The sequence below is a fragment of the Phalacrocorax carbo genome, chromosome 1, assembly GCF_963921805.1.
Source record: "Phalacrocorax carbo chromosome 1, bPhaCar2.1, whole genome shotgun sequence".
Lineage (NCBI taxonomy): Eukaryota > Metazoa > Chordata > Aves > Suliformes > Phalacrocoracidae > Phalacrocorax > Phalacrocorax carbo.
The window spans coordinates 134,631,596-134,650,106 of record NC_087513.1 but is presented as its reverse complement, the minus strand read 5'-3'; positions in this window follow the sequence as shown (position 1 = coordinate 134,650,106).

Sequence of the window (18,511 nt, the reverse complement as noted above, 5' to 3'; positions counted from 1 at the left end):
ACTTTAAAAGGTTGAATTTTGTGTCAACATTACAAAGGAATGTTAACACCAGAAAAGTTTTTCAAAGCAAATAAATAGTTCCTGCTAACACTCCAACATGCATGACTGGTGTAGAGGGCTAATAAAGTCAGTTAATTAAGGTGTTAGGATTTTGAGAACTCTTACAGTTACAAAAGAAGGAGAGGTTTTAAGATGTCGATACACATATTACCAACTTTGCTGCAAAAATGCATCTTCCAGAGTCTATTATGAACAATAAGTGGGATGACGAAAAAAACAACGGGAGGGATTAAAATAGACAAAGCAGCAATTCCAGCCCTGTAAGAGGCAGAATCTTTGGGACCCACTTCTGAAATTCAGGGAGCCATACATCTGCTTACCAAAGCATCTGTTTCTTCGGTAGAGTTTTCTAGACCTGAGTCACACTTCAGCAAAACAGGAATTGCTAATGAAGCGTTCTTGTCTTTTGCATTAGGTTACTGCTTATGAATCATCAGGAATGGGAGAGATGCACAGATAAACCTCTGAGGAAAATGAAGTTCTAACTTGATTTGTATTACCAGACCGTTTAGGATAGGTGTTTCACGTATGCCTACAACGCATCCTCCTTCCTGAGGACAGACTACAGGGAGCTGTCTGGAGGAGTGAAACCCTTCTGTCCTTGCTTCGCTCAGCACGCTCTGAAAAGGTGCAGGAGGGAGATGTCGGGGCACTCAGACTTGAATACCTCCCCTGTGACAGTACTGTAAGTTCTTTCTCCTAAAGGAAGCACTGATATTAAGTGAAATTATGTAGTTATCTCAAATCTCAAATGAAACATGACTCCATTTCCTATTTGTTATCACTTCCAGCAGCACAACAGCCATTCTAGATGCTTGCAATTGTATGTTCTCTGATGATAAAGCCCTGCAAGTCTTCCAACCTCATCCACTTTGATCTGTGCTTCATTTTTTTGTTGCCGCAGCTATTTCTCAGCTTGAGGTAGCAGCTGCTTCACCCACACACACTATTTTCCCCCAGACCAGAACATGGAGAGAGCTGATATCCAGGCACTCACCAAAAAACACAGCAAAGCCAGGTGCTTTTCAGACTGGTACCAGAGGCAGTCTGGCAGCACAGGAAATTTTTCTCCAAGCCAATGTTGTGTTGTCCATCTTGTATTTTGTATAATTATTGTATGTCCATCAGTTCTAATTGTACCAGCACTACTGGTTGCTCAAGTGAGAGACAGACTGAAGGAAAGGACCTGACTCGCAAGCCAGTGACTCAGGGGATGAACCTGTTGGTTTAATCTGTCTCACCTAAAACCTCTTCCTATTCTGTTTATATTGTAATAAAACAATGAAGACTGAAAAACCTGAAGACAGGGGTTCTTGGTATAGTGGCTGTACAGAGAAGACATACGTAGATTTGTGTCAAAGCTCTGGGTGATTTGGTATTCAGTCATGACATGCAAGTTAAGCACAGTGCAAGAGAGACCCCTACTTTTCTTCGAGCCTTTTTCTAAGGTATTTTTCTAAGTACTGTTTTGCCTGCATGAGTGAAATTTGCATTTGAAAGACACCCATCAGCAGATGGGCTGTTTTGGCCCCTGCTTATCAAGGACCGTGCCCAGGTAGTATGTGCCACGTGTTGTCCTCGTGCAGGACTGAGGCAGATGCCTGCAAATTTGCACAAGTGAGGCACAGGAGTGACAGAAACCTTCTTATGCTTGCTGTGTGATAGCAAACGGTAGTTTTGCTGTCCTCTTGGAGCAAATGAAACACCCTTGAGGAAGCAGCAGTCACAAAAAAATGTGGCAGTGGCTTAGAACCGTGCTGTGAAAATGTTGTCTTGACTAGCAAAGTCACCCATAAGTCAGTACCTATGTAATGATGGGCAGGTGTACCTGTGAATGCCCTTGCAGGTAAATTTGGTGGCTCTCAAAGCAAAATACGTGTTAGGGTTTACAACCGTGTTCATAAATGCAAGCATCTTTCTTGCCAGCCTGTATGGGCCAGAGGGCAGGAGACCTGGTTATGCTGCGCTGAAAACACAGCCTGGCTTCACCAGAGGGATAGCTGCTCTCGTATTGTCTCCCAAACAGATTTCAGTCTGGAAGTGCAATGATGCTCCAAACAGGGCTCTGTCATGCCAGAAAAAAAATGGCCTTCGTATGTTTATAACACTGGACGATTTTTAGGCTAACAGTGAATTGATCCTCAGGAGAAGTAAAAGGAGAAATAGGGAAATATTTAGTGATCAGATTTCCAGTTTTGTCAGTATGTCCCTGACATCAGCAAAGAGACTGACTAGATACAAAACCTGTTTGTAGAAGAGTACAATTTTGGTTGCAATGTATCAGCTAAAGAAAAATAAGTCACACAAAAACTGTAAGGACTGCAAATTGGATTTGGGCAGGAGCCTTCTACCTACCTCTGCTGAAAAGAAAACAGCAGTAACAACTACCAGAGCTAGTTGTGCCTATACTGATGCTACTCACATCCAGTTACTGATATGAATAGGGTATTTCAATTTTAAAATAAAGTACAAAAAAACCTCACTTGTTGAAAAGATATACATGACTGAAACTGATGCTCCTCTTTACTTACTTGGTACCAAAAAGCAATGTCAAACATCATCTCTGAACTGATGACCAAAACAGTAGGCAAATGGTATTTCAAGTTCTTTATTCTATATTTTAATATTAGATCAAATACTTCTAAATTAAAATTTGTAGAGTAAAATTTCTAAATGGGTGTATTTCTCCTCCAGGAAATGTACAGAGTTCTGCAACAGGAAAATGAGTTACAAACTCTCTATCCAGTGATGTAGCCCTTCAGATTAGGGATCTGTATCTTCTTTGAGGCTAGGGATATATTGTGCTGTTACTTATGACAGGGTTTCCTTCCAGAACATATCTGAAATCTCATAGCACACTCTGCCAGAAGCTGTGGGAGAAACTGATAGACAATTCCCAATATAGTTTGCCACATAGTGCTGTAGGATAACGGAGTAAATATATTACTGAGTTAGAGAAAATATTTTATTTGTATAAGTTAGTATGTTGCTGGAATTTAGACCTGAGGGGCCCTGGGTAAAGGTGGTACTGCAGGAGTTTTGGAGGGGTGGAAGACAATTTTAGGTTATTGAATTCAAAGGACTTACTTAAATTGTCTGGAAGCTGAAACAAAAATAATAAGTGTGTCTACCACATGGCTCTCAATCCAGGGACACTTGGTGATGCTGAAGTGAAGGGCTGGCACCCACACTGCAGGCTGCCAGGAAGGACGGGGGAGAATGGCACTGGGTGCGTCTTTGCTGGCCCTGTCTGTAGCTCAGGAGGCGGAAGGCAGTGCGGAACAAGGAGCCCAGCAGAACCCAGGCAGAGGTTTGCCTGCAATCTTTTGTCTAATGGCTCTGTGTCGGACTTACATAAAGTGTACTGTAATTGCTAATTATGATAATCTTCAGACACTGAGGGTGATCAAACATATCAGCCTAAAAATACAAGGCTGACATTACAAGGAAGTGATTTACCCTGCTTTGGTAAGCTGGCGCCTGTTGGAAGAAGGGAGCGGTTCCAGACCATTACGTCGCACCTAACATTGCTGCTGCAGTGAAAAGCAGCAATTTTCCCAAATTCATGCTGAAACGAATCTGAACTGTCCTATCAGATCTACTTTGCAACCTGATTATATAGGAAAAACAACAACAAAAAAGACTTAAGTCTTAATAGATATATCAAAAAAGACAGGATTAATCTCTGTCAATATCATATCTTAGAAACATTATATGTAGATATTGCATATAATAACCATTTTATTACCACAAAAAAGAAAATATTTTTGTAGATGATTAAGTTTTCTAACAGTGAAGTAGAACCTCCTGGTTTTAGAGCTCCTCAGCTCCCCTTCCTGAACGGCTGGTAAATGACTGGGACTACACTTGCACGTACACTAGTAACATAACGATGTCTAGTGGTCTGTCAGCACAAATGAGAGAGTTCTTGGCTGTGTATAAGCACTATTCATAATTTATAACAATTGTGATGCTGCTGAGTGCAGACCTGCTTATTCTTCAGTGTGAGACTGATAACTCTGGTATGATGGAGGAACTGTTGTGTCTCCCATTGCTCAGCGCTCTGACTGCAGACTCCGACATGTTTGAAGAACAGGGAAAATCTCTCAAAGGCATGACAGCCAGTAATATTAACTTGGTTGATCTAAATTAGGCAGATGGGATACCCAGTGTCACTGGCAAAAATGACTCCGTTCCTTTACAGAAAATGCTTTAAACCCAGACCTGAGTAGTACTCTTGCAATATCCACCAGGAGACTCTATGTGCCGATCCAGTGAGTTTCACAGGTGTTTTGAATACTGCTCTCTGCTGTATCAACAAAGTCTGTGTGAAGGCATTTCATTTCAGAGAGATTTGTAAAAATGACAAGCTGGGGAAGAGAGTGCTCCTTTGCAACGTGTGTTGACTGTCAAAGAAAAAAAGCCCTTGAAAGTCTAGAAACTAAGAAAACCTGTGCTAAAGTTTCTGATGGAGAGTGAACACATTGAAGGCTGCAAGCTGCTTGAAGATGAAGAGTGGATAAGCAAGGTGGCTTTCCTCACAGATATTTGTTTTTTCCTTTGTGAGCTTAGTATGAGTCTCCAGGGCAAAGATTGCCTTTTGCTGTGCTGCGTAAGGTATTTTCTTCTCCTGTGTAAAACATGCAGACTTCCACATAGGAATACAAGCCACTTTCTTTTTTTACAACAGGTAATAGCAGGAGGTGTAAACTGTAGGAAATGAAACTACTTCACTCTTAAAGTCAGGTAGACCCAACCCTGAGGCCTTTGAGGTAGAAAAGAAGAGTTTCTGTTCACTGCCTCAGATGCTGATGCTGACAAACACAGGGTGCTGGGATGGAGGGACCATCCGTCTGACCTGGTGTGGACATCCCTGAGAGCTTGGGTTACAACATCAGAAGTAAGAGCAGGTTTTACCGAGTGGAAATCTGGCCCACCGGCTTTGGTCTCTGGTCTGAGGAGACCAGATTAAAGTCCATGCTCTGCTCCAGAAGGCCTGCAGGTCTCCTTGCCTTTCTGTGCATCTGCTTGGAGGGGAGACTAGTGATTCTCTGAACCAGGAGCTGGGGTAATCAATACCTAAGGACTGAGCCATTCATGGGCTGTGGTAAAGGGTTTACACATACCTCCATGTGGACTCTGAGGGACAAAAACCTGGCTGCAAATAAGCATAAGCAAGAAAGAATAAATGCCCTCTGTGAGGGCTGCACAAGGGCAGAGTGTGGACCCTGCTGGCCTTTGCACCATGGGGATGCACAGGACGCATGTCCCAGGTGGCAGGAGGGCGGCCATCCCTTCCCATCCTTCCCGGAGTGGCAGCACTGCAAGCACAGAGGTAATGGAGATCCCCCTCGCCTCCTGGTTCTGTGTGTTGTGTGATGGCTTTTATCCATTGTGCCACGGAGTCTGCTCCAGGGGAAGCATCTTCTGCTTCGTTTTGTGCTATTTCAGCTTTTCAGAACATAACATGCCCTTACCCATAGGCTCCTTTTTTCTTCCTGAGAGAAGATTTTTAGGATTTCTGAAGTAACTGCTCAACTTCTTGTTTTCTTTTTGTTTTCTTTTTTCATGGTGTACACATTCATATAGGTTTTATATCTGACTTAAACATCCATAGAAACAAATCCTTGCAATCAATGAAGTTGGTATCTGTCTCCCCTTAGGATAAGTTTAAAACCAAGTACCACTTGCCTCTGTAAATGAAGTATCTGACACTATCAACCTTATTTTAGGAGGTGTTAGAGAGCACAGATCATTTAAGATTCAGAGAGGAGACTCTGAGGGTAAAATGTAACATATGCAGACAGCTTTGCACAGTTGGTTAATTTCCATGTTTTAACAGGGGTAGAAATAACATGTTTTATTTTCTTTACCATATTTACTTGCACCACTCTTGGCCATAATGTTGCATCTCTGCACACTGTGACAAGGCCCATGATGGTATTACCTGGAGTTTTGCTGCTGGAGAATTTGGGTTTACTCAAGTGAATGAAGTTGTGTATATCAATAAACTTCAGTTGATTAAAAAAATAATAATAACTTGCTGCAGTTGACTAGAAACTAAAATTGGATTACTGTAACAAAGCACCTGGTTTTCTTGTCTTTAGGAGACTTATATACGTGGGCAGGGCTGGATGCACCGTGGTATGGACACACCAACTGTGGTATTATACTGTTGCCATGTTGTACAACCTGCACTGTGCACAAGCCCAAGGCCATGTTCCTCTCATGGTGTGCGAGCAGTCTTGGCCTCTGCCAGCAGCTCTGGCAGGGGATCACCAGGGAGTGGAAGAGGCAGCAATGGAGGCATGCAGCTCTCGGGTGAGGCTGTCCTGCTCAGTGACTGACACCGACAGGCAGCATTGTTCCCTTTGTGCCTGGATGTGCTGTTGGGCATGTCCCTGATGGTCAGGTACCCTGCGTGTGTCCTGCCCCAGACTCACGGGAGGTTGCCACACCTCTTCCCGTGTCAGATGTCCCCTGTGCTCTCAGTGGAGACAGGAGGCAAGAGGGAGATCACATTTCTCATGCAAACAGCATCTCCTGTGAGAAGCACCGCTGGTGCCTGTGCACGACTGTCTTCAGGCCCAGGCTGGAGGCTGATGTACCTCAGCATGCTTTGTTGCTTCTGGAGCTGGGGGTACTCAGCACCTCCAAGTAATCCCGCTTACCCTGCCTTACATTTGTTACCTAAGGAGTCTCCTTCACCCCCCCACCCAACCCTGATAAAAACCCTGCCGTTCTCACAACAACTCATAGTTTTCCAGAAATCAAGAGTAACACCTGGGCTGTTACATATGTTCTGTTCATGATTATACATGCACATATGTCATATATCTGTCTATCCGTTTATCTTTCTGTGAATCTATTTATCTATACACTTCTATTTGCATAAGTACTTTATTTTTACCCATTTCACCAGCCTCTGCAGCACAAATGTCAGGGATTTCCTGCATTGTCTTTCAGCAGAGAAAGAAAAGTTGGGAAATGGCACTCTTTCTATATATGCTTTTGCCCTGATACCACTCGCTATTTCTGCTGTAACATAGTGAATTTATTACCGTTATTTTAGACCTTGAATCTGAATACAGATATAGAGTATTAGTGATCATGGCCAACAATAGTCAGAAGCATGAGAGAGCTGAAGGGGTCAATGAAAGTTGCCAGAAGTCAGGCCAGGCACAAGGTTAGGGGAGCCCTGGGGTACTGCAGAGGACCTCTGCTGAATTGCTTTTCCCAAGGCTCTGCTGCTGGAGAGAGATTAGGCCAGCCTTCATGAGTAAATCTGCACACATCCCTTGGAAGGACTCTGAATAGTTGGCCATATGAGCTAGCAGCACCCAACCATGGTATGGCATCCATCCACCCTACTGATTCAGAGCAGGACAGAGCAGCTGCGGGGAATTCACACCCATCACTGTTGTCAGCCTCCGCGTGCAATACTCATGTGGCCTCCTGGCTTTTCCCTAGCACGGTTTCTGAGGTACTTGCAGGAGTCCCTCCTGCCATCTTCGTGCCAAAGGGGGTTGCCTTTCCCTCTGTGGGTTCATACAATATGGAAGAGGAGGATGTCCCACAGCCTCCCTTTCTCTTTCCTGTGCAGCAGTGAACATACTCAAAGTATTTCTCTGATGAAGGTTTTAATCCTGAGATTACATTATTCACCTTATATCTTTCATAAGGCATTCATTATTCCATGAAAATACTCTTGGCCAGTTTCTTAGAAAATCTGTATAGTACTTCTGGAAAGAATCAGTAGAGGAAATAGTAAAACTATTGCTCAAGCTAGAGAGTTAAAGACTTTTTCAGGATATTGCATTAAGCAGATAAGAGTCAGTCTCTGGTAGTATTAATGGTACTAAGCAACATGAAGGCTCTCTCACTAACCTGACTTCACTAGCGCCTTTCCTGTAGGCTTGAAGAACATTTTGAGTCTCAGCAAGCTTGTGAGATTTCAGGAAGATGGTCTTCCTATTGCTGTTTGCTGTGACACAGGGAGCTTTCTAGTAAGAATTCAACTCTCTGACCTTATACCATTAACTCAAGAGGCCTTCCTTGCACTGTGTGTAGCACTGAGACACATGCATCCTTCAAAAACCTTCAAAGATGAGCACAGACAAAGCTTTGGAGAGCATGAAAAGCACTCTGATTTCTTCTCCAGCAGAGATGAGTGGTGAACTCCTCATTTCAAGATTTGTTTTCTATCTTTCTTCCTCCTTCTCCTCCCCTTTCCATTGCCAGTACAAAAGTAAGACGACTTTGTATGATGGGGATGTACTGGGGAGATGTGAGCAGCCTCTTCCAAACATCTCCACATGGTTTTAGTCTATGATGCCAACATCAGGTATTATAATTGGCCACTTTCACCGAGCAGTAAAGCTTTACCCTTGGTAACATTGCTATTATACCACTGCTCCCACTTCCTGGATTAAAATCAGAATCATAGAACTGTTTAGGTTGGAAAAGTCCTTTAAGATCATTGAGTCCAACTGTTATCCTACACCACCAAGTCCACCAAATCCTAGCACTGCCACCAGCAGAAATTACTAAGGAATGTGAGTGTAACAGATACATGCAGAAAAAGATATGTGAGCTTTTCTCTGTTGCTTCAGAAAAGCAAGAAAGCTCAAGATGTCTTTGGGAAGGATTTCAAGTGCTGCCTCCCAGGCCCACAGCCATCAGGGCAGGATAGATGATGTGTGTGATGTCTCCCTAGGAAAGGGATGACCTTCATTTGACAGGAGTCAGCAACAGTCTCATAGCCGGAAAACCCAAATCTCATAGAGGTTGCTCTGATATCAGTAGAAGCTCAGAGGAAGTGCAACGGTAGTTCTCCCCTTTGAATGAAGCTGGAAGTCATGTCACATGTACCTTCTTAATTTCTTTTCTGCCCGTTGAAGGGGACATATCTTTTTTTTTCTTCTTCCCTGATCCCATATGCTTTGGAGATATATATATATCATGTATGCTGCATTTTAGCTGCACTTGGCTGATGGCTTTTGCAATATAAAATCCATGTCTTTTTCCAGCCTTGATCAAGCAGGTTGTTTCACTCTCTAGAGAATATTCTCATCAGGGGGTTTTGCCCAAAGGTATTTTTCAACAGCGGGAAGTTGTATTTTGTCCAAACCTGATTTAGAAAGGCATGACCTGATTGAGTCTACCTTGCTTCTGTAGCCTGAACAAGCTCATGACTTTTCTCACTCTGATGTCCTGCAATGTTTTGCCCTTGGTTGGCAAGTACGATGCTTCGAGAAGAGTGTACCCAGCTAAAACCAAACCGAATACAAGCTATTATTTCCTCTACCTCCTTGTGTCTTTTCCCCGTAAAGGTTGTGTTCAAGGCTGTTTCTTAAACACAAGTGTTTATAACAGCATAATGACCCCATCTAAGCCTGGCAAAGGATGGGAAAATTATAGCAGCGTCCTTTGCACTGATACTTGGAAATTATTTCACATTACTGTTCTAGTGGATTCTTTATCACTTGGAAGTTCAGGAACATAAGGCTCATTTTCTTTAGGAATGGCTTCTATGTTACTTGTCAGCTATTTGCTGCTACTGGCAATCTTTAATCTTTGCTAGGAAAACTTTCTTTTCAGCTAGGCTTCAGAAGATCTTGCTCCTATTGAGAGATATCCAGATACTTACCAGTGTTTTAAAAATCTTCATGACTCTTCAGTGAGGTTTTTCCTCTTGCTTGCTGTAATAATAAAAGTCCTGGCTCATAACACTTTTTGGTGAAATTAGTTACCATTCAATATATTTTTTACACTGCTTTTGTTTTCTATTTCCAATCCCATTATTGTTCTCTGGGTAAGGCGGTTGCAGGATTATCACTATAGTCATTAATTTCACCCCCTAAAGTGAGGATTTACTGGGAAACACTGAGCATCGAATATTTGAGCTGAACATAGAAAACCTGTCAGCTGAAGACCTGTTTTCCATATGGTGCTGGGATGCAGTAGCCTCTCCTTAGGTTTGACTCCAGCGTCAGAGTGAGGTGCAGAGCCTGGCTGCTCGGAGGAGGACGTTTCACTGGAGACAGAAGAATGTTGTGGGAAGTGGTCTGAGTCAGGCAAGGACTCACAAACAATGTGCTGGGCTACCTCGGATGAAACAGGTTTAACTGGAAAATAGTCTTACTAATAGTGAGGACAAAGCACAGTAGAGCAGCTATGGCAGCAGAAGCTGCATGACAGTTGGACTTGAAAGATGGTTGGACTTGATGATCTTAGAGGTCTTTTCCAACCTTAACGATTCTATGTTTCTAAGGCAATGGATATGGCCAGAGCCACCTCTTGTATCCCCCAGCTGGGCTGGAAGGGAGACGGGGCACTGAACTGACACTTCACAGAGCAGCCGTCAATAAAATCAGTCCCCTGTGGGTCTGGATGTGGCTTTTGCCAGCACTTCCCTGCATTTAACACTCAATTTTTTACAGTGAAAATGAAATAAAGGGTGTTAAATGACTCCCAATTTAGCTCATATAATAGAAGTGTCAGACTTCAAAGGAGCCATTAAAAGCCCTGCTAAAAGCAGCTGCTGGGCTCAGAGCTGATAGGGAAAGAAGAAATGAAAAGAAATATAAAAGTGCTGGGGGTGGGGGGAAGCACTGCAGGATGACAACTGTGTCAAATACAGTGGGGACAAGGACAGTCATTCACTTGCTGATACTTACAATGTGGCAGAACTTTATGTTCATGAGTGAGAGCAAAGTGTATTTAATTTTCTGTTCAGAAATATTTGTCAATGACACAAGAACTAAATTAATAAAAAAAGACATGGAAAGTATCCATTGGATAAGAATAATACTTAAAACTTGAATTTTGACATAAAGTCATAATAGCAGTGCTTACTTAAGCTTGTTTATAATGATTCTTTTAACAATCATTTTAATTATCCTTCAGTATTTGTATTGGCTGGCTGACAGCCTGTGACTTCTATTTACACAACTAAGTCTGATAGTGTATTGCTTTTCTTCGGTGTCCACATTTTGCTCAGGCAGAAATCACAGATAACAGGAGCTATTACCAAGTTAGTGGCTGAAGGAGTTAACACTCTCCTAAAATAGGGCTTCAAAAGGAGTCAAGTGATGTAAATCATGTAATACACTTACATTTTCTTAGTTTATCAGATAAAATAGTGGAAAATTCCGTATCCTGGTGCATATAACATACTTCAGACATCTCACAGCCTTTTAAAAGTGCTGGTTTGATGCAAGTTGTCAGGTAACAAATACAAAATCACAGATTAATATGAGAAAAAGGGATGCCAACAAGAGAATGGGAGCTATAGAATCACAGAATCACAGAATAACAGGCTGGAAGGGACCTCAGGGATCATCTAGTCCAACCTTTCATCTAGTCCAATCACATGGACATGTGTATAACCTCCTCTGGTCATGAAAAGTGGTGGAAAAGAGTAGCCCAGGCACCCTAGATACTACATGGGTGGAAATACAGAAAATTACTAAAAATTTTATGCATGCATAATTATGTGCAGAATTAGAGAAAGATTAGGATACAAATGGTTTACAGGGCTCTCATTTGCCACTGATAAAAGGTCTGGACTGCTGATAAAAATATGCAGTTGGCATTACTAGCCCAGACAGCATTATATGTTGGGGCAACACTACTCAAATAGCTAGGATAGTTTTACACACCATTTTTAAAAATAACAGGGAAAAATCAAGGAAAAACTCATCGGGCATAGGGTAACAGCGCTTCTGTAAAAAAGAACAGACATTGAGTATCAGTAAGGCTTTGCCTTGTGTTCCTGTTTTAATTTTAATTGATTTGTGTAGGATACAATAGTTTCAAGTTTAGAAGAGAGGGAACTCATACGGTACTTTGAAAATGACATTGGGTCAAGAAAGATGAAGGCAATGTCATCAAGAAATCAGACTAGAGGGCTGCACATCAGGAACCTCTGCATCTATTACTGTGTCACCTTGTGAGGCCTCACTGAGGTTATTTCATCTCTGTGTTCCGGCTCCAACCTTTCCTGGATATCACCTTTGTCATTAGACTTTTTTGAAAGTTTTGAAAAGGGCAAAACTTTGATTGATTGAAACTTGATAATAACTCCTTTCTTTTAGGAAACACATTTGTAAGAGACGGTGAAGTCAGGTCTTCCCATGATGAGAAATTGTGACTGTTTAGTCTTGTCAGTGAATACAGTCAGAAGGTTTATTTCAAGTTGTCAAGATATACAAAGGAGGGCCCCCAAATTCATGGGGCACCAGAAAGAGTAAGTTGCCTTGTCATACCAAGAGTATCTATCTCATCTCCAGCTCCATAGTATAGAAACAGAGGAGAAACATCTCCAAAGCCTTTGCCAGCAGCTTGATGGCAAAACCACTGTGGCGAGCTGTTGTGGTTCAGCCCCAGTCAGCAACTAAACACCCCGCAGCCGCTCACTCACTCCCCCCACCCCTCTGGGATGGGGGAGAGAATCACAAAAGCAAAAGCAAAAAAAACCCTGAAACAAAAAACTTGTGGGTTGAGATAAGAACAGTTTAATAATTAAAATAAACTAATAATGATAATATTGATTATGAGAATAATAACAACAATAATAATGTAATAAAAAGGAAAAGGGAAAAACGGAAAAAAAGCAGAAACACAAACGATACAACCGCTCACCACCCGCCGACTGACGCTGCCAGTGCCCAAGCCATGATTGCTGCCTCCCTCCCCCGGCCAGCCCCTCCCAGGTAACATACTGGGCATGACATTACATGATGTGGAATATCCCTTTGGCCAGTTTGAATCCGCTCTCTCAGCTGTGCCCCCTCCCCTCCCGGCTCCTTGTGCACCCAGCAGAGCATGGGAAGCTGGAAAAGCCCTTGACTAGCACAAGCGCTACCCAGCAACAGCCAAAACATCTGTGTGTTATCAACATTGTTTTCCTACTAAGTCCAGAGCACAGCACTGTGCCAGCTGCAGTGAAGAGAATTAACTCTGCCCCAGCTAAAACCATGACACGAGCCCTTCCCCTGACTTCTCCAGGGAGAAGGACTAGGCTGTGGGCTCTATTCTACAAACTGTTTAGGCATTTTACAGTAATTGTTGATTTTTAGATTCTCAAGCTTGAAGTGGGAGTATAATTTAAAGCTGAACTCCTTTTTCAGTGCATAAGTGGAGGTCAAACTCCCAACCTTTTCTGATGATGCCAGTCTCATCCACTGTCCTGTTGGCATAAAGGATGGATGTGCAGATGACTCTGGTGGGTGATAAACTAGTACAAAGCCTATCTAACCTTGAAACAAGTAAGAATGATAGTTGTGCAAAGTATTTCTAGGACATTTTAAAATCTTTAAGATAAAAGAAATACAAAACTTCAAAATGTAGGAACTTCGCAAAATTATGTACTGTGGCAATAATGCAATCTCCAAATCCTGAGTAAAAGATGTCAGGGAGTAAAATCTAGGCTTACTGATTTAATTACACCACAGTAAAAAACATATTAAAGACAGATAACATCAGCTCTGCTCTCTTTTATTAAGTATCTTTACACATACATTCTGGGTTTAGCTGGTTATCAGGTACCATGATGCAGCAGGTACACCTTGAAGCATCAGTGGCTGTGCATGAGGTCACGCTGGAGCACCTCAAAGCGTGTGGCCGTGGACAAGCCCAAAATAAAGCAGGTATGCACCTGGAGGGACTGCAGCCATGGATAAGGCCACGCTGGAGTAGGTTAACTTCTGAAGGGACTGTGGCTGTGGGTAAGGCCACGCTGGAACAGATCTATCTCTGGAGGCATTGTGGCTCATGGAGAAGGCCATGCTGGAACAGGTGCACCTCGAAGCAACTGTGGCTGTGGATAAGTCTATGCCACAGCAGGAATGACCCTGGAGAGGCTGTGGCTCATAAATAAGGCTCCATTTGGAGCAGGTACAACCCTAGAAGACTGCAGTCTGTGGATAGGTCCAAGCCAGAGCAGGGACAAGGGCTTCATTGCAATGTTAAATCTGATGGTCTGGTCCAAAGGGGCCAGGGGTGGAGACTCTAGCGGAAATACCTTTAAACTGTTGTAACCCAGGATTTGAGATGGATGTTACGGGAGTTACTACAGCAGGACAAACTTGTTGCTAGCCAGGTTATGAGGAAGGGGAGGAGTTCATTGCAATGTTAAGCCCTATAACCTGGCCCAAAGGGAATAGGGGTGGAGACTGTAATGGAAATACCTTTAAATTGTTGTAACCCATGATTTGAGTTGCATGTTATAGGAATTACTATAGCAGGAACCACCTGAACCAATGAGAAAGAAGCCTTGCAAGTAGCAGTGCAAGCGCAACAGTGACCCAACCTGAGCTGGCTTTGGTGCCCAGTAACTCCATGCAAGACACCACCTCTCCTGCCCTGAGTGACCAACATAACAGATGGAGCCCAAAGTCATGGACTTAATAAACTCAGTTGACATTTGGGGGCATTTATGGACATTTTAAAAATATTTTGTAAGGGTGGTCCATAGACTAAGGGAATGATATCTGTATATTATATTATATCAAAAAATGGGAAAGAGAGTGGTGGTTATATTGGATAGTGTGGTAGCCGAGCATGACACAAACAGTATAGAATAAGGAGTGGATACTGTAATGGTTTTGGCTGGGGTAGAGTTAATTTTCTTCATAACAGCTGGTATGGGGCTGTGTTTTGGATCTGTGCTGGAAACACAGTTGATAACACAGGGATGTTTTCGTTACTGCCGAGCAGTGCTTACACAGAGCCAAGGCCTTTCCTGCCCCTCACCCCACCCCAGCAGCGAGTGGGCTGGGGGTGCACAAGGAGCTGGGAGGGGACACAGCCAGGACAGCTGACCCCAACTGACCAAAGGGATATCCCACACCATATGGCATCATGCTCAGCATATAAACCTGGGGAAGAAGAAGGAAGGGGGTGGGGATGTTCAGAGTGATGGCATTTGTCTTCCCAAGTAACCGTTACGCATGATGGAGCCCTGCTTTCCTGGAGATGGCTGAGCACCTGCCTGCCCATGGGAAGCGGTGAATGAATTCCTTGTTTTGCTTTGCTTGCATGTGTGGCTTTTGCTTTACCTATTAAAATCTCTTTATCTCAAGCCATGAGTTTTCTCACTTTTCCTCTTCTGATTCTCTCCCCCATTCCACTGAGGGGGAGTGAGTGAGAGGCTGTGTGGGGCTTGGTTGCTGGCTGGGGTTAAACCATGACAACATAACAGGAAAACCTTGCTGTGAAAGATGCTGCCAGCTGCTTGGTAAAAGACTTGAACTCAGATAATTCAGCTATCTTTAAAATAGAATAGAATAGAATAGAATAGAATAGAATAGAATAGAATAGAATAGAATAGAATAGAATAGAATAGAATAGAATAGAATAGAATAGAATCACACATCATGGATTTATCCACAGCCACAGATACTTCGAGGTGTACCTTCTCCAGCATGGACATATTCTTAGGTCACAATTCCTTCAGCTGTGTACCTGCAGTGGCACAGACATTACCACAGCCACAGACATTTCAAGATGCAGCTGCTGTGGCACAGGCTTATCCATGGCCACAGATGCTTTGGGGTGTCCTGTTCTTATGTGGACTTATCTAGAGGTCACAGTCCCTTTGACTGGGTTCGCACTGGAGTTCCAGCCTGTCCAGTATAGCAGCACAGAAACAGCAGCGATGTCCTGGCCACCTGCCAGCCCAGGCACATGGCCATTGCTGTTATCAAAATGTTCCCAGGCACAGCACAGTAAGGTGATAAGCAGCACAGCACTACCACAAGCAGCGAAAGCAAAAAGCAGCCACTAAGGAGCACTAGGCTGTAATATACAGTAAGGTAAACCAGCCCAATGGAAAGCACAAGAGCCTGTCAATTAGTAGCTAAACAGCAATAACAGCTATAAATTTGATTTAGAACATTCCAATCAAACCTGTCATTATCTCGACCACTTTGAGCCCCATGTTGAGTGCCAAAAAGGACTGTTGTGGTTTAATCCCGGCTGGCAACCAAGCCCCACACAGCCTCTCACTCACTCCCCCTCAGTGGAATGGGGGAGAGAATCAGAAGAGGAAAAGTGAGAAAACTCATGGCTTGAGATAAAGAGATTTTAATAGGTAAAGCAAAAGCCACACACGCAAGCAAAGCAAAACAAGGAATTCATTCACCGCTTCCCATGGGCAGGCAGGTGCTCAGCCATCTCCAGGAAAGCAGGGCTCCATCATGCGTAACGGTTACTTGGGAAGACAAATGCCATCACTCTGAACATCCCCACCCCCTTCCTTCTTCTTCCCCAGGTTTATATGCTGAGCATGACGCCATATGGTGTGGGATATCCCTTTGGTCAGTTGGGGTCAGCTGTCCTGGCTGTGTCCCCTCCCAGCTCCTTGTGCACCCCCAGCCCACTCGCTGCTGGGGTGGGGTGAGGGGCAGGAAAGGCCTTGGCTCTGTGTAAGCACTGCTCGGCAGTAACGAAAACATCCCTGTGTTATCAACTGTGTTTCCAGCACAGATCCAAAACACAGCCCCATACCAGCTGTTATGAAGAAAATTAACTCTACCCCAGCCAAAACCAGCACACCAACAGAGAAGTAGGTATTTGCTGCTTCTAGCCACCTCCCCAAGGAATCGTCTTTCTTAGACTAAAGTCCTATTCACCACATTATTCTGGATACCAGGCAGCTGTTGCCTTTCATGGTGTACACAAATAAGTAATTAGTTCAATGTCTTCTACAGAGACAGCCCAGAAAGCAGCCTCATAATCTCAAAATACAGCTATATACAAGCATCAGCTATTTGATTTCAGATAATAGCATAAATATGCAAATCTGAAAGGTGAAATTTTTACCTACTGTTTATTAGTTACATTGTGAAAAATGCCATAATTTCTTTGTATTTTTTTACCCTTTGTGACTAGTTCCTTGGAGATGTTCCTTGTCCTACATCTGGATGAATGTCTGTTTACTGAGATTCACAATAAATCTTTGACAATATTGCAAATCAAGGAACTGTGTTTATTATTATCAAAGGATATTAATTTTTATAGTATTGAGAGATGACAAAAGAGCTGGCTAATCTGTGCTGCTACAGAGTTATCTAGCCCACAAGCCATAAACAGCATCACAACTGGAAGTGAGAACCTTATGGAGCAGAAACAGTGCAGGAGGTGCAGAACAAAGGTTACAACCTGTGCTTGTTACAGCCATGCAGTCTCTCTGGAAAATGTATTTCTTAATGAAAATTGTTTCATAATGGAATTTTCTACAGAGTGAGATTTTGTAATACAGGTGGTGAGGTGCTTGCACAAATCTTGAGCACGGCAATTGGCTTTGCTAATCGCAAAGTCTGGGAGGCATGCTGGTTGGTTTGGAGAGTATAGTTCCTTCCCCTCAACAACTGAACATAAAAAAAAATCAATATCACTTCATTATTTTATCATATAACTAGTAATAAGAACACCAAATAACTCATGGTAATATAAACAAAAACTTTGTTTCTTCCCACATTTTAGCTGCCATGAAGTTTTAAGTCTACTTGTGGAAATACGTTTATTCCCTAAAGAAAAAACGGGATTTGACACCAGCAGTAAAAACTGCATTTCCCAATATTTTCTACTCAAGATGCCTGACCTTAGACTTGTCAATAAGCTTCCTTAGATATAGTATCAAGATTAGTTACACTTTCCATCTCAACTTTTTTTTTTTCCTAAGAAGCCTTTCTTTCCCTTATATGCTAGTTGGTGGCTAACAGTGATCCTTGACATCGATTGTCAGGCTGATTTATATTAACAGGATGAGAAGGAGAGTTTTCCTAGGCAGTTCCCTGTGGGATGTGTCACTGACTTGTAACAGCAACTGCTATCATTTTTAGGAGCTGCTTTCACCAGGCCTACAGCAAAGATGGTAAATAACAATGACTGCGAGCAGTAATGTCAGTGTTTCTTGACTGCAGGTCTTTGTCATCACAAAACTATGCCTGCAGAAAGCCTTAATGACTTCAGTGAAAACACTTTCAGGTAACTTTGTCCAGCGTTGAGGACAAAGAAAAGGAGACAGAGAGAGAAGAACAAACTTTGTGAAACTTTGGGCTAGATTAATTAACTTGTCAATGACTCACTCATATGTAATAACAAAGAACTTAATTTCATTTCTACTGTCAAATATTGGAAATTGCATGCACCGCTCATCACATCACTGTGCATCTAAGCGCTAAGCATAATTAATTTATATACTTATCTCTTTAAAAAATCCAGACAGTCATTACACAAACTTAATCTGAGAATGGAGGGACAAATGTCTCACCCATTCCTGGCTTCTTAATATTTCTGAGAGGCAGATTAGGTGTTACACAAACTCAAAAAGGTATTGTAAGTCCTTTGATCCTGAGGGATCACACAGACCCTAGTTCATAGGTGACATGCAATAGTAGACACAAATTCCATGTCTAGTAGAAGTAATATCTGATATGCACAA